The sequence below is a fragment of the Heteronotia binoei genome, chromosome 9 (genome assembly GCF_032191835.1).
Source record: "Heteronotia binoei isolate CCM8104 ecotype False Entrance Well chromosome 9, APGP_CSIRO_Hbin_v1, whole genome shotgun sequence".
Lineage (NCBI taxonomy): Eukaryota > Metazoa > Chordata > Lepidosauria > Squamata > Gekkonidae > Heteronotia > Heteronotia binoei.
Window position 1 is genome coordinate 65,110,989 of NC_083231.1, and position 12,288 is coordinate 65,123,276.

General features: G+C 46.2%; 1 protein-coding gene across 4 annotated transcripts in view; it reads left to right on the forward strand.

Annotated features, from left to right (window-relative positions):
* Positions 1 to 6,096: 6,096 nt before the first annotated feature.
* LOC132577189 (ETS-related transcription factor Elf-2-like) overlaps positions 6,097 to 12,288 on the forward strand; it is a 63,317-nt gene continuing 57,125 nt past the window's right edge. Inside the window, exon 1 of one of the 4 annotated variants that reach the window (XM_060246765.1) lies at positions 6,097 to 6,427. The gene's annotated coding sequence lies outside the window, so the exon portion shown is untranslated. The remainder of the gene's footprint in view (positions 6,428 to 12,288) is intronic. The other 3 variants (XM_060246766.1, XM_060246768.1, XM_060246767.1) reach the window with 3 other exon arrangements.

Consider the following 12,288-nt stretch of genomic DNA (forward strand, 5'->3'; position numbering starts at 1 on the left):
TTTCTGGTCTGGTGTGAATGGTGCTGAAGTCATTGTTCCTGCACTTTATTTATGTAGTGGAATCTTTCTCGGGCAGTCAGATCTGTATTGGGAAAGACAAGCAGTGGGCCAGTCCAACGATACTGCACTAAGGGAAGACAAGGGTGCAGGAATCCCAAGTTAAGATCAGAGGCCCCAGTATACTCTACTGTTGGCATAACACAGATGAAATGGCTTATAGGCATGCATTTTGCATACTAGGTCAAACACATTAGTTGAGCCTGTGGTAAGACTGGTAGGTCATTGCCTAGAGACAGTGCCTGATCATATATCCTTCAATGAACACAGCAAACTGCTTCTATCTGGTCAGATCATGTACTGTAACAAGCTTTCCAAGGTCTCAGAGAAAGAAAGGACCCCCTCCCCCAGTATTTGCTACTTGAGACTCTTTTCAGTTGGAAATGTCAGGGATTAAACCTAGAAGGTGCTACCACTATGTCATGCACCGCTATGTCACTAAGACAGGCTGCAACCTCAAATTATGCATGTTTATAGGACTCTCTTCAACAGACCACTGATTACAAAAACCAAAGTAACAGGACAGTAATTTAAAGACAAGAGAATCAAGGTCCTTGGACTTTTAGATTATATATAGCTATTTATAAGAAAGAAGTAATTCAGTGGCCTTTCCCTAGAGCTGCCAAGCTCCTGCCAGGGGCGGGGGATCCCCCGCCTGGGAGGCCCCCAACCCACTGGCAGGGAGTAGGCCACTGGGAGGATCCCTGCTCCTGAAGAGCCCTATTGGAATACGCCATCTCCGGCGCAATGACATCATCTGGAAGATAGTAAAGGTAGGTAAAGGTAGTCCCCTGTGCAAGTACCAGCCGTTTCCGACTCTAGGGTGATGTTGCTTTCACAACATTTTCACAGCAGACTTTTTACAAGGTGGTTTGCCATTGCCTTCCCCGGTCAGTTTGGTGTAGTGGTTAGGTGTAGTGGTTAGGTGTGCGGACTCTTATCTGGGAGAACCGGGTTTGATTCCCCACTCCTCCACTTGCACCTGCTGGCATGGCCTTGGGTCAGCCATAGCTGCTGGGAGAGCCCTCTCCAGCCCCACCCACCTCACAGGGTGTCTGTTGTGGGGGAGGAAGGTAAAGGAGATTGTGAGCTGCTCTGAGACTCTTGGGAGTGGAGGGCGGGATATAAATCCAATATCTTCTTTTTCTACACTTTTCCCTCAGCAAGCTGTGTACTCATTTTACCCACCTCGGCAGGATGGAAGGCTGAGTCAACCTGGAGCTGGCTACCTGAACCCAGCTTCCACTGGGATCGAACTCAGATTGTGAGCAGGGAGCTCAGACTACAGTACTGCAGCTTTACCACTCTGCGCCTTGGGGCTCTTACAGATAATAAAGCAGTCAACAAATGTGAGAACTGAGTTGGAGCCCAGTGGCACCTTTAACACCAACAAAGTGGTGTCTAGCCCCCTTCACAGTGCCTTCTTACTTTTTGATATTTTTTCAGACACTAGAGTTTCTGGGGTTACACACACAAAAATATTTCTCTGACATGAGGCATGGGTATTTTTTTTGCTAGGGGGTAGGATGGGGTATAAATTGAGATGAGGAGGGAGGAGGAGGAGGATATTATTATTGGATTTATATCCCGCTCTATGCTCTGAATCAGAGTGGCTCACAATCTCTTGTACCTCCCCCCCCCCCAACAGACACCCTGTGAGGTAGGCTGGGCTAAGAGAGCTCTTACAGCAGCTGCCCTTTCAAGGACAACTCCTACGAAAGTGATGATTGACCCAAGGCCATTTCAGCAGCTGCAAGTGGAGGAGTGGGGAATCAAATCCAGTTCTCCCAGATAAGAATCCGAGCACTTAACTACTGCACCAAACTGGCTGTCACCAACTATACGTTGGGTTCAGTATATGCTACAGTTTACAGCTGCTGTTGATACCTAAGTCATTCAGTTTTCACTTATACTCAGAAATCAAACTTTCATTTCATGTATTCAACATATTCTGCCTTACCGACAAAATGAGCTCATGATGGCTCACATCATAAAACAGCAGAACAATAAATAAGATCAATGATTAATAGCAAAAAAAAGGCTCCTGTCAGATAAAATAAGTGTGTGTGCAATCTAAATGAAACAGTGTACATGCACACAAAAGTTGATGCCCAGAACAAAACTTGGTTGGTTCTTAAAAGTGCCTCTGGCCTCAAATTTTGTTCTGCTGTTTCGGACCAACATAGCTACTCCACCTGAATCCATTAGGAACATTTTAAAGGCCTCTGATCTTCATATCCACCCACACTCAATCTCACTTTCCCCCCAAATATAAATTAAAACCAAGCAAGTATTTTGAATCCACCAAGGAGAGCCTGCAGTCTGACTGTTGGTACATTAAAAGTGGGTGTAGCCAGCCAGACTTTATTTTCCAACAGACACCAAATTTATGAGGATTGATATGTGCTGGATATCAATACTTTAATAATCAATCCAGAGAATCCAAAGATATAAGTGAAAACTTTTGCAGATCTCAATTACCTTACAATATCAAGAGTCCTTCAACACTCTAGATCGGCTGGCTGGATGAAAAAAAGTCAGTTTTCTAGATCTCAGAGAGGTCTGTATCTCATGTGTGCTGCAAGAGCTATGTCAGGAAAGAAAGTTACAAGATCTCCTCTCCTCACCCCCTTGACTCAGATCTGCCAATGTATTGATTTACCCAATTAGAGCTTACCAACACTGGTCAATATGCATATTGACACCATCCCTCTAAATCATTTGTGTCTGTTTTAGCTCAATTAGCATTTCTAAGAAGCTGAAGTTGTAAAGTCACTACACTGACTTTGCAGCTCAGAGGGAAAATCACACATAGCCTTTATCACCCCATTCATGCCTTTGAAGCCCCAAGTCCTGTGTTGATTGCCCAGTGGGGGCTTAGCCCCTGCCAGAAAAATCCAAGGGGGGGCTCCAGACCCCGAACCCCCGCGTAGTTTACGCCTATACGTGTTTTCTTTGCAACTTTGTCTGTGCTGCAATGTGCTTCAATGGAGTGGAGCCCAGTGTAACCCCAGTGTTCCTAGGGCCAGTGGAAGCTTCCTGGAGTTGTGTCCTTGCACATAAAGGGTTGATACTTTGAGCCAGCTTTGTCTCTGCTCAATGGACGTGAGAACTGGTGTCTAGTGAGTACTCTAACATGGGAACCCACAGCCAAAGGGGGATATTGCACTGGAGAACAATTGCCAATCTGAATAGACCAGGGTGGGGAGGGGGAAGAGAAGAAGCTTGCAATGCCCTGCCCTTTTATGTTTTCCCAGGCTGAGAACATTTTATATTTTTAGTTTCTGCTGTGACTCTTATGTTTTTCTTAATGTTTTATTTTTAAAAATGCATTGCAAAATCCCACTATTCCCCCACCTTTCCATTTTAAACAAAATATTGCAAGAGTTTTAAGCATGTTTGCATTTTAAGTTAAAAAAACCTGTGTATTTTATTTTTAAAATTTATTTTTGTTGTATTAGATTTATACCCCACCCTTCCCGTAGTGGGCTCAGGGCAGCTAACAACTGATAAAAATGCAACATTAGATTGTAAGACTTAAAAACAACAATTACTATACAATAAAATAATCAATTAAAATTACATAATCGGTAAACAATTGCACCACCAGTACTATCCAAGATCTTGTCAGGTATGGAGCAGCTCATGATGTTAATACAATAGTGTTGGTCAAGATTATTGGTTCTGTGATGATTTGACAGCTGTCTCCCAGTACTCACTAAATGCAAGGCAGAAGAATTCCATCTTGCAAGCACTGTCTGTGTCCTTTATAAACTTTATAGCTTTGCTCTCTGGCATTACATTTTATGACAGGCATGGTTCAGCCTCACAAAGTCCCATTTATATCTGGCCCTCCTAACAAATGAGTTTGACACACCTGAATTAGATCTACATTTAAGAAGAAACTGAGATACCAGTAACAATAATCACAGTGGGAAGGTTCGTCAAGTCACAGCTGATTTACCACAACCCTGTAGATTTTTTAAGGCAAGAGACATTCAGAGGTAGTTTGCCAGTAATCATAAAAAAGGGACAAAGCCATCAACCAGTTTGTTGTAGTGACTAATACTAGATGAGGATACAGGAAAAGCAGGTTCAAATCCCCAGTCTACCATGGAGGCTTGCTGGGTGACCTCACCTACCTTATAGGATTACTGTTGACAATGGGCCTTGGAAAAAATCATATTGTTTTAATAGTAGTTTCATGTATGGACACTGGCAGTTGAAACTTTTCATGACATGCAAGTAAATAAGCATACCATTAATTTCTATTATAAGGACAGGCAATTTTAATCAAAGCTTGTTTGTAACCCCACTTCACAGGGTTATTGTAAGTACAAAATGTAAGGATGGGAAGGTAAGAACTATGTATGTCCTCAACACTTAACTGAAAAATCAGCATGCATTTGCTATAATACAGCATTGCAACTCTGCAAGGGGAGAATGAGATAAGTTTACTTCCTATGTATCTCAACTAATGCACTGCTTTTTCTACTAGATTATAGAAAAAACATACTCATGTACCTTTTATTTCGTCTTTCTCTTCCCTGTAGCCCCCCTCCTTTTCCTGCTTTCTTCTCTTCTTTTTAATCCAGCAACCAAACAACCTTTATCCATTCCTATTTCTACAGCTTTCTTTCCTTCTCACCCCTAGCAGCCTCTCTCTGGGAAAGCTGTGGGAAACCTGCACAGACAAGGAGATGCACACCTCATCCCCTGTATCCTCTTCCCTATGCTATTTCCTTTTCTCACATCATTTTTCCTGCTTCCTTCATTTTATATGTCCATCTTCGGCTATATTTTGTATATACTATGTTTCTCCACAATGTTGATCCTGCACATTTCATATAATTTTCTTCTTTTTCCTCACAATAACTCTGTAAGATAAGGTAAGCTGAGAATATGTAACTGGCTCAAGATCATCTAGTGAGCTTCCACCATAGAGTGGTAATTTGAACCTAGGTCTTCCAGATCCTATTGAGATATTCTCAAACATTGTACCACACTGGCTTTGTGGAATGGCTGCTGTTAAACAGTAATTTGAACCTAGGTCTTCCAGATCCTATTGAGATATTCTCAAACATTGTACCACACTGGCTTTGTGGAATGGCTGCTGTTAAACAGTAGAAAGCAGTCTGGCCTGTGTGAGTCTTGCAATGTAGGCTTGCCAATCCCCATTTGTGGGCAGGGGATCCCCCAGTTTAGAGGCCCTCCCCCTGCTTCAAGGTTTCCAGAAAATGGGGGGGGGGGGATATCTGCTGGATACTTCATTATTCCCTGTGGAGACCAGTTTCCATAGGGTTAAATGGAGTATTGATCCAAGGGTATCTGGGGCTCAGGAGGTACTGAAATAGAGGCACTAAATTTTCAGCATAGCATCTGGTGCGTCTCCTAAAAAAAAACAACCCAACCCCCCCCCTCCCAGTTTCAAAAAGAGTGGACCAGGGAGTCCAATTCTATGAGCCCCACAAAATTATTTCCAATGGAGGAAAGGCATTTAAAAGGAGTGCAGTCCCTTCAAAAGGGATGGCCAGAACTCCCTTTGGAGTTCAATCATGCTTGTCACACCCTTGTTCCTGGCTCCACCCACAAAGTCCCCAGATATTTCCTAAGTTAGACCTGAGAACCCCAATGGCAGCAAGTCCACTGGTGGTTGCAGATGAGTTGGCCCAACAGAGTTCTAAGAGATCAAAACAACCCTGGAAAAGGTGCCCCCCATCTATTGACAGAAACCAAGGCTTGAAAACTGGCAATACTATATGGTTTCCTAGCAATGGACATTGAGGGCACTGTTTCTTAAAGTTACAAGCACTGATTCCATATGTTTAATATATCAAATGTTTTATATATATTTCAGATTTTTCTACAAACTCAGGACACTTTTCAGATTTGTAGACAGCCTGGATATGTTGAGAATTAGATATATTGGTACCTTTATCTCTTTTCTCCCCTGCCTTCCCCTTTACCTTCTTGGGAGCCCTCTACAAATGGGCATGTGCGAGCCTTGCGCACAAGCCTGCTAGGCAAGGGCGCTTCAGGTGCGTGAGCATGTGCAGAAGGCTGGTCTCGCGCGGTGAAGGCTGGTCTCGCGCGGGCTGCCCTGAGCGGGTGGGCGAGTGAGGCAAGCAGGGCGGGCGGGCGGGCAGCCTTTGCTATCTCACGGGCCCAGCTCGTTCTTTCCCTCCCTCCCTCCCATGTCTCCTCCCCCAGCGTTGGGAGGCTGCTGTTAACGAGCAGCGCCCCCCGTTTTCCCTCCTCCCCTGGAGCTGCTTCTCTGTTGGCTGTGGCGGCTGCTGCCGGCTGTTTTTCCTCCCGCCGCTGCTCGGCCTGAGAGGAGAGACGTGACGCTTCCCTTTGACATATAAACAAGGTAAGGGAGGGGGGAACGGGGGGGAGGGGGGTTGTCTTGCGCCGTTGCCTGCGCGGCGTCGTCGGAGGCGACACTGAGCTTTTTTGGCCCACAGAGAAATGGCAGCGACCACTCGGGGCTGAACCCGGCCTCAGCACTGGTGGCCGCCGAGGCTGAGGTGGACGAGCTGTCGCCTCGCTCCCCCTTCCCCCCTCCAGTGGAGTGGATGCGTTCGCAGCGACGAGGGAGGCCAGACGTTCTCCCTTCGTTAGGGGTCGCTTTATCAGGAGGGGGGGGGGGGAGGAGGAGGAGGAGGGAGTATCCCCCCCCCCGCCCTGAATCTCTCCCCTTCCTTTTTTGTGCTTTTGAAAAACTATGTTGGGTATCTGAGCACTGGCTGGCCCTAAAAGGACCCCCCGAGGGTCTGGAGGGTATTTCCATGGTGGGGAGTGGGAAATAGTGTTATTCTGCCCCCCTTCCAACCTCTGTTTCTCTGTTGGTTTATGTCTGCGTGTCTTATGGAGGTTTGGTCGAAAGGATCCTGGGTCATAAACTGGTGTCGGAAAGTCCCTGAATCCCCGTAATTGTGACCCCCCCCCCTTCTTCTTGGTTAAACGGTTGTGCAATTTTTTTGCGAGTGTTTCTGCACAGCTAAGGAAACGAGAACAGGCAAGGAAATCATCTGAGATGGTTGACTGTGTGCTGACTATACGAAGGCTGGTCTCTCAGGTTTTTGTCTGGTCGCATCATCTGAATATTTGTGGGATACTGGAGTCGTTGTAGAGGAACTGGGGGGGGGGGAGATGCGAAAATGTCAGCGCAGCTCCCTCTTGCTCCCATCGTTGCTGCTTGGCTTTGTTGACGATAGTGGGAAGGGAGAGGAGCATAAGTGGGGTAATCGAGGCCATCGCCGCTGCCTGCAAGTGAGGCGGATTCAGTCCCTTCCCTGTCAAATGAAATGACTATACTTTCAAGCTGAGCCAATTCCCTTTTCTTTCTCTTTCTCCCTCCCCTCCCTTTACTTTCAGTTTCTCGTGTACATGAGGCCTCCCTTCTCGATGAGACTTGCATATGCAAATCCTTGTAGAGTGTCGGTTAAGCTGTTATCGGAGCGCGTTTCTCTATGGCTGGGAAAGATAGGGGGCCCCCACCGCCTTTAATGACAAAACAACAATCCCGTACCCGGCGTGGCTTACAAATATTTTCCACGTCTACGAAGAACGGATGTGGATCACTGCCTTCTTCACGTGACTATTTTTTTCAGGGAGGAGAGTTGTAAATACGCCTTGACATGTTCTACTTGCTGTTGGGGGTTCTGTGTGTTAGTTCAGTAAGTCTAAACGATCGCTGTGGTTTTTTCCTTCTTTTTTGTCATGGGACTTGAATGAGATTGCCATTTCTTATGATTGAGCGCAGGAAGCAAAGAGAATGGTCATATGATTATTTAGTTCTAAAAAGGGAGGGCAGATTGGCTTCTCCTATCAGTGCAACTCTCTTAAACTGTCAAGTTTTTAGGGAGATATTTGACCACTGTATTCATCTGAGCAGAATATTAGGCCCATCTCTATGCACTTCTAAAGTCATAACGTACTTCTGTGATACAAAGAAAAAAGGTAGGTTTGAGCTAGCCATAGCTACAAGAGTTGAAACTCACAGCAGTTATTTGACATTTAATAGAAATGCAATGATGCAAATTTCCCAGTTTTAAGTTTGTATGTTTAAACCGGCATTAGTGATCTATGTGGCTTATTATTGCAGGTTTTACTAGAGCATGATGTGGGAACAAGGTATGCCAGGTCAGAATATTCAACCGAGTTCTGTTTCAATTCATGTTTAGAACTGAAACAGGATACTTTGGTTAGACACACAATAGAAGGATTGTGGCTTGTACAGACAATACCCTGAACTGAGACAAGGAAGTGTCATCATGTTTGTCTGCCTTTATGTTGCCCTTACACCTCTGTCACCAGCAAACCCCTTTTCAGAAGTTTAGAAGTAGCATAGGAAACAGTGTCCCTTTCCCAAAGTGCAACCAGTATTGCTGTGATGTCTGAATATTATTGTGAGAATACCAACTTTCCAGAAGTGTCTGATGGATGTTGATGATGAAATACGAGTTCGCTGCTGTTGATTGTGACACTCTTGAAATTAATTTTTTAAAATGAAAATGGGTTAGCTTTAGTAGGCCTGTATTATAAGACTGAAAAAAAACTTTACACATGCAGATATTTAATTCTGTACAAGGATATTTGAATATTGTTTATATTAAGATGTAATCAATAATACAGACTGATTTTTATGTTTTATAGGCAGATTAAGTCTGGTATCTGCATATATGCTCTGACTGTTCACTTTGCATTAAACTGGCATTACTGTCTTGCTTTCCATAAAAATTAATTGGTCAAAATGAAGATGAGATGATTGAAATATAAAATTAAAATCCCATAATGTAATCTCTCCAAACAAACCCTTCTTTAATAATTTCTGGTAGAGAATGGATGTGAAACAAGGGTGGGTTGCATTGTTTGTGCTTGTTAATAACTCTTTGTGGCTTTTTCCTTGTCTTCATTCTACTGCTATTTTAGTGGTTCATTTGGTGGCTGGTCATTGCCCAGGTACAAGTCTAGGTGATTTGGATATATTCTGTAGGTCTTTTTGTTAGTCTATTTCTGATCTTGTGTGCTTTCTCTGATATAGAGAAGTAAAATTTTTAGGGATTTTAAATGAATAAAAACCTATTTTCTTCTGCCTTTTTTGGGAAAGAACTGAAACTTTGTTATACAGATAGTGGTGACATAAAACAAAACCTTTATTACTTTAAATAGTTTACTTACGTTAGCATAAAAGTGGTACTTCGGTGTGTATAATGAGTTTATAATTTAGGCGTATAACTATTCAAGATTAACAGCCCAATCCAGAGAACTGCCGTGTAGCTGCGCTTGAGTGCAGAGCTAGCGTCAGCGGCTGCAGTCGGCTTCCAAAGGGGAGATGTAATGCCACGCTTGGAGGGGGAAGAGCAGCCCGATGAGTGAGAGAGAACCTGCTGCCATGGTGATTCCGCCCAGGCGCACGCCATTGGCCCACTGCTGAGGCGGGGGTGGGGGAGGCACAGGCTCACATGGGAGCACGAGATTGGCCAGCCCGTTGCATGAGACCAGGCGAGGGGGCGGAAAGCCATCAATCTCCCCATTCCCCCCAGCTATCAGAGACTCTGCCAATGGCAGGCAGGCGGGCAGAGGCATGTGCGGACAATCAGGAAGTCCCAAGTGCAGGAGTTAGCTGTCCTAGACAGCGGCTGGAATGTGTGTCTGGGAGCGGCCAGACCAAGTCCAAAAGACATCACCACTACCACCCGGAGCCCCCCCCCCGGTGTTGCTCTGCTGCCGTCCCTGCTATGTGCAAGGAACACATCCCTTGGGGGCCACAGAACTCAGAATGCGAGCTGCTGGGCATGCATCCACTTCAGCAGCCCCCCCCCCACAAGTGCCCAGTGCACAACAGCCCTGTGTGGTTGGGTAGGCAGTCAGCCCAGGCAGGCTGAGGGGCAGCACCCCTCTCCAGCCACGCGGGGGGCAGTGTGACGGCTCATAGCCCATCCCCCCCCCCCAAGAACCAAGTCTGCCCACTCTCCCAGGCATTCCCTCGCAGAGGCCACTGACAGAGGGGGGTTTGCTCCAGGAATGTACAGCAGATGCCAAGCAGGAGAGACAACAGAGGGCACAGCTCAGACTTTATTTTCCTGGAACAGAGTGCAACAGTTTTCCTGGTGGGTGCTGGGCAGGCTCACCGTGGGCGGGGCTCCATTCCGAGCGGCAGGCAGAAGCAGCTGAGGGAGTGGAGGGGGGGTGGAGCGACATGTGGAAGCCTCTGTGTTGGAGTCCCACCTACAAGACAGAGATCAAGAGCACCTGCAGGGGCGGCAGCTGGAAGAGCAGGTCGCGTTTCAGCCGGGCGCTCTCTTAAAGGGATAGTCTCTGACCTCCCCGCATTGGGGCAGCTGCCATCCCCCCTGTGCCCTTCCAGGGGTTGGGAATGTGGCAGAGGGAGGACCAAGGGAACGGGGCAGGCAGCAGCACAGGGGAGCGGGCTCAGCAAATGCCCCCTGCCGGAACCACCTGCCTGGTTCATGTGCCAGGGACAGTTGCGCACCAAGCAGCCAAGAGCGAGGGGAGGGGGAGGATAGTGGGGGTGCACAGTGAAACTTACCCAGCCATGGGCGACAGCCCTCGCTCGCATACAGAGCCTCCGCGAGCAGTTAGCCCCAGGGGAGAGACCTCGCTCTACCCTGCACAAGTCAAAGATATGTCAAAGCTACGGCGCAGTGCAAAATCCGTCACCAACGTCCCTGCCTGTCCCTCACTCTAAGTCTGTATGGCCGGGAGCTTCCCGCCACGACTCTTCTCCCTGAGTTGTGCAAAGCAGAGCAGAAGTATTTCTAGGAGGGAAGGGACTGTAATTGGGCACCGGGGAGGGGGCTCGCCAGGCAGAGGCGCAAGGTGATTTGTGAGGCAATCACACCACTCCCTAAGGGGTTTGCGAGCTTCTGCAGTGGTGGAGGCGACATTTGTTTTTGGTTTCAACGAGTGTCTATGGGACACGCCGCTGTTTTTGCAGGTGCAATGTTGCTCCTCTTGGAAGGGGGGAGTCATGGCCCAAACTGCTCAGGACGCTGCCTAAGCCTGACTGCACCCCCAACCCCACCCCCTCCTCTGCCTGAATGCTGCGCTTTGCCTCACTTCCGCCCATGCTCGGGCACAGCCCTCAGGTGCCACTGCCTTCAGGCGGAGCGGTGCTTGGGTGGCCCCCCGCCCATGTAACTCCCCTCCACTGTGGTGGCGCTGGTCGTACGTCGGCGCAAACCCTTCCTGCACCCATGTAACGGCTCGTCTGCTCCCCAAAGACTTTCCGCCCCCCCTCCCTCTGGATTGTGCAGTTAGCCCACTACAATCCTATTTATTGGAATTTCAAACAGTAATTGCAAATATGTGAGACAATGCTGTAAGTTGTTGCATTCTGAGCTGCATTCTGAGGCTGTTGTTTACTGCACATTTAAGAACAAAGGAACATAATGGCATTTATTTCAATGTAAACACGATATACCATAAGTTATCAAAACTGAGATATTTGCTTGTTGCAGGAGAAAAATGAGTTTCTTGTTTAAATGATGAAAATATAAATTATTTGGGCTTAGAAGTGGTATGTAAACAAAATCATTACCATACAGAAATGGAAAGTACTCTGTTTTAAAGAGAGAAACTCAGAAATGGAACAACCATATAATGCTATATACATCAATGCTGTGATTCTTGAACATTTCCTAAGGTGTTTTTCCCAGCCTTGGAAAAAAAATGGAAAACTGTGTTTTCTGGCTGGTAAAAATATAACTTCATGCACTTGAGCCAGCTCTGCCCTGCTCTGGTGTGAGTGGTATCTGGCTTTTAGATATCACTAATGCTTTTAGATATCACTTTTAGCTTTTAGATATCACTAATGCTGGAAAACGCTGGAAACTTTTAAGACGTAATTTAGAAATTATCATCAAGATAGATTAATTGAATTTAGAACAAATGGTTCTCAATTTATGTGGTAAATCTTAGGAATTACAGTATCAAACCTGCTTTTAAAAAGTTTTGTTTTTGTAATACAGCAGGCTTTGGGAAAGCATCATTGAAGTCAATGAGACACTGAATTCAGTAAACATGTAAAGAATTGGGCTGCATGTGGTTTCTTTATTTACTTCATTTATAGCCCCCCTTTCTCCCCAATAGCTCACAACATTGCTTATGTTGTTCTCCATTTTATCTTTTAAAAAGCCCTGCAGGATAGGTTAGGCTGGGTGGATGTGACTGACCCAAGGTCATCCAAACTTCCGTGGCAGGGTG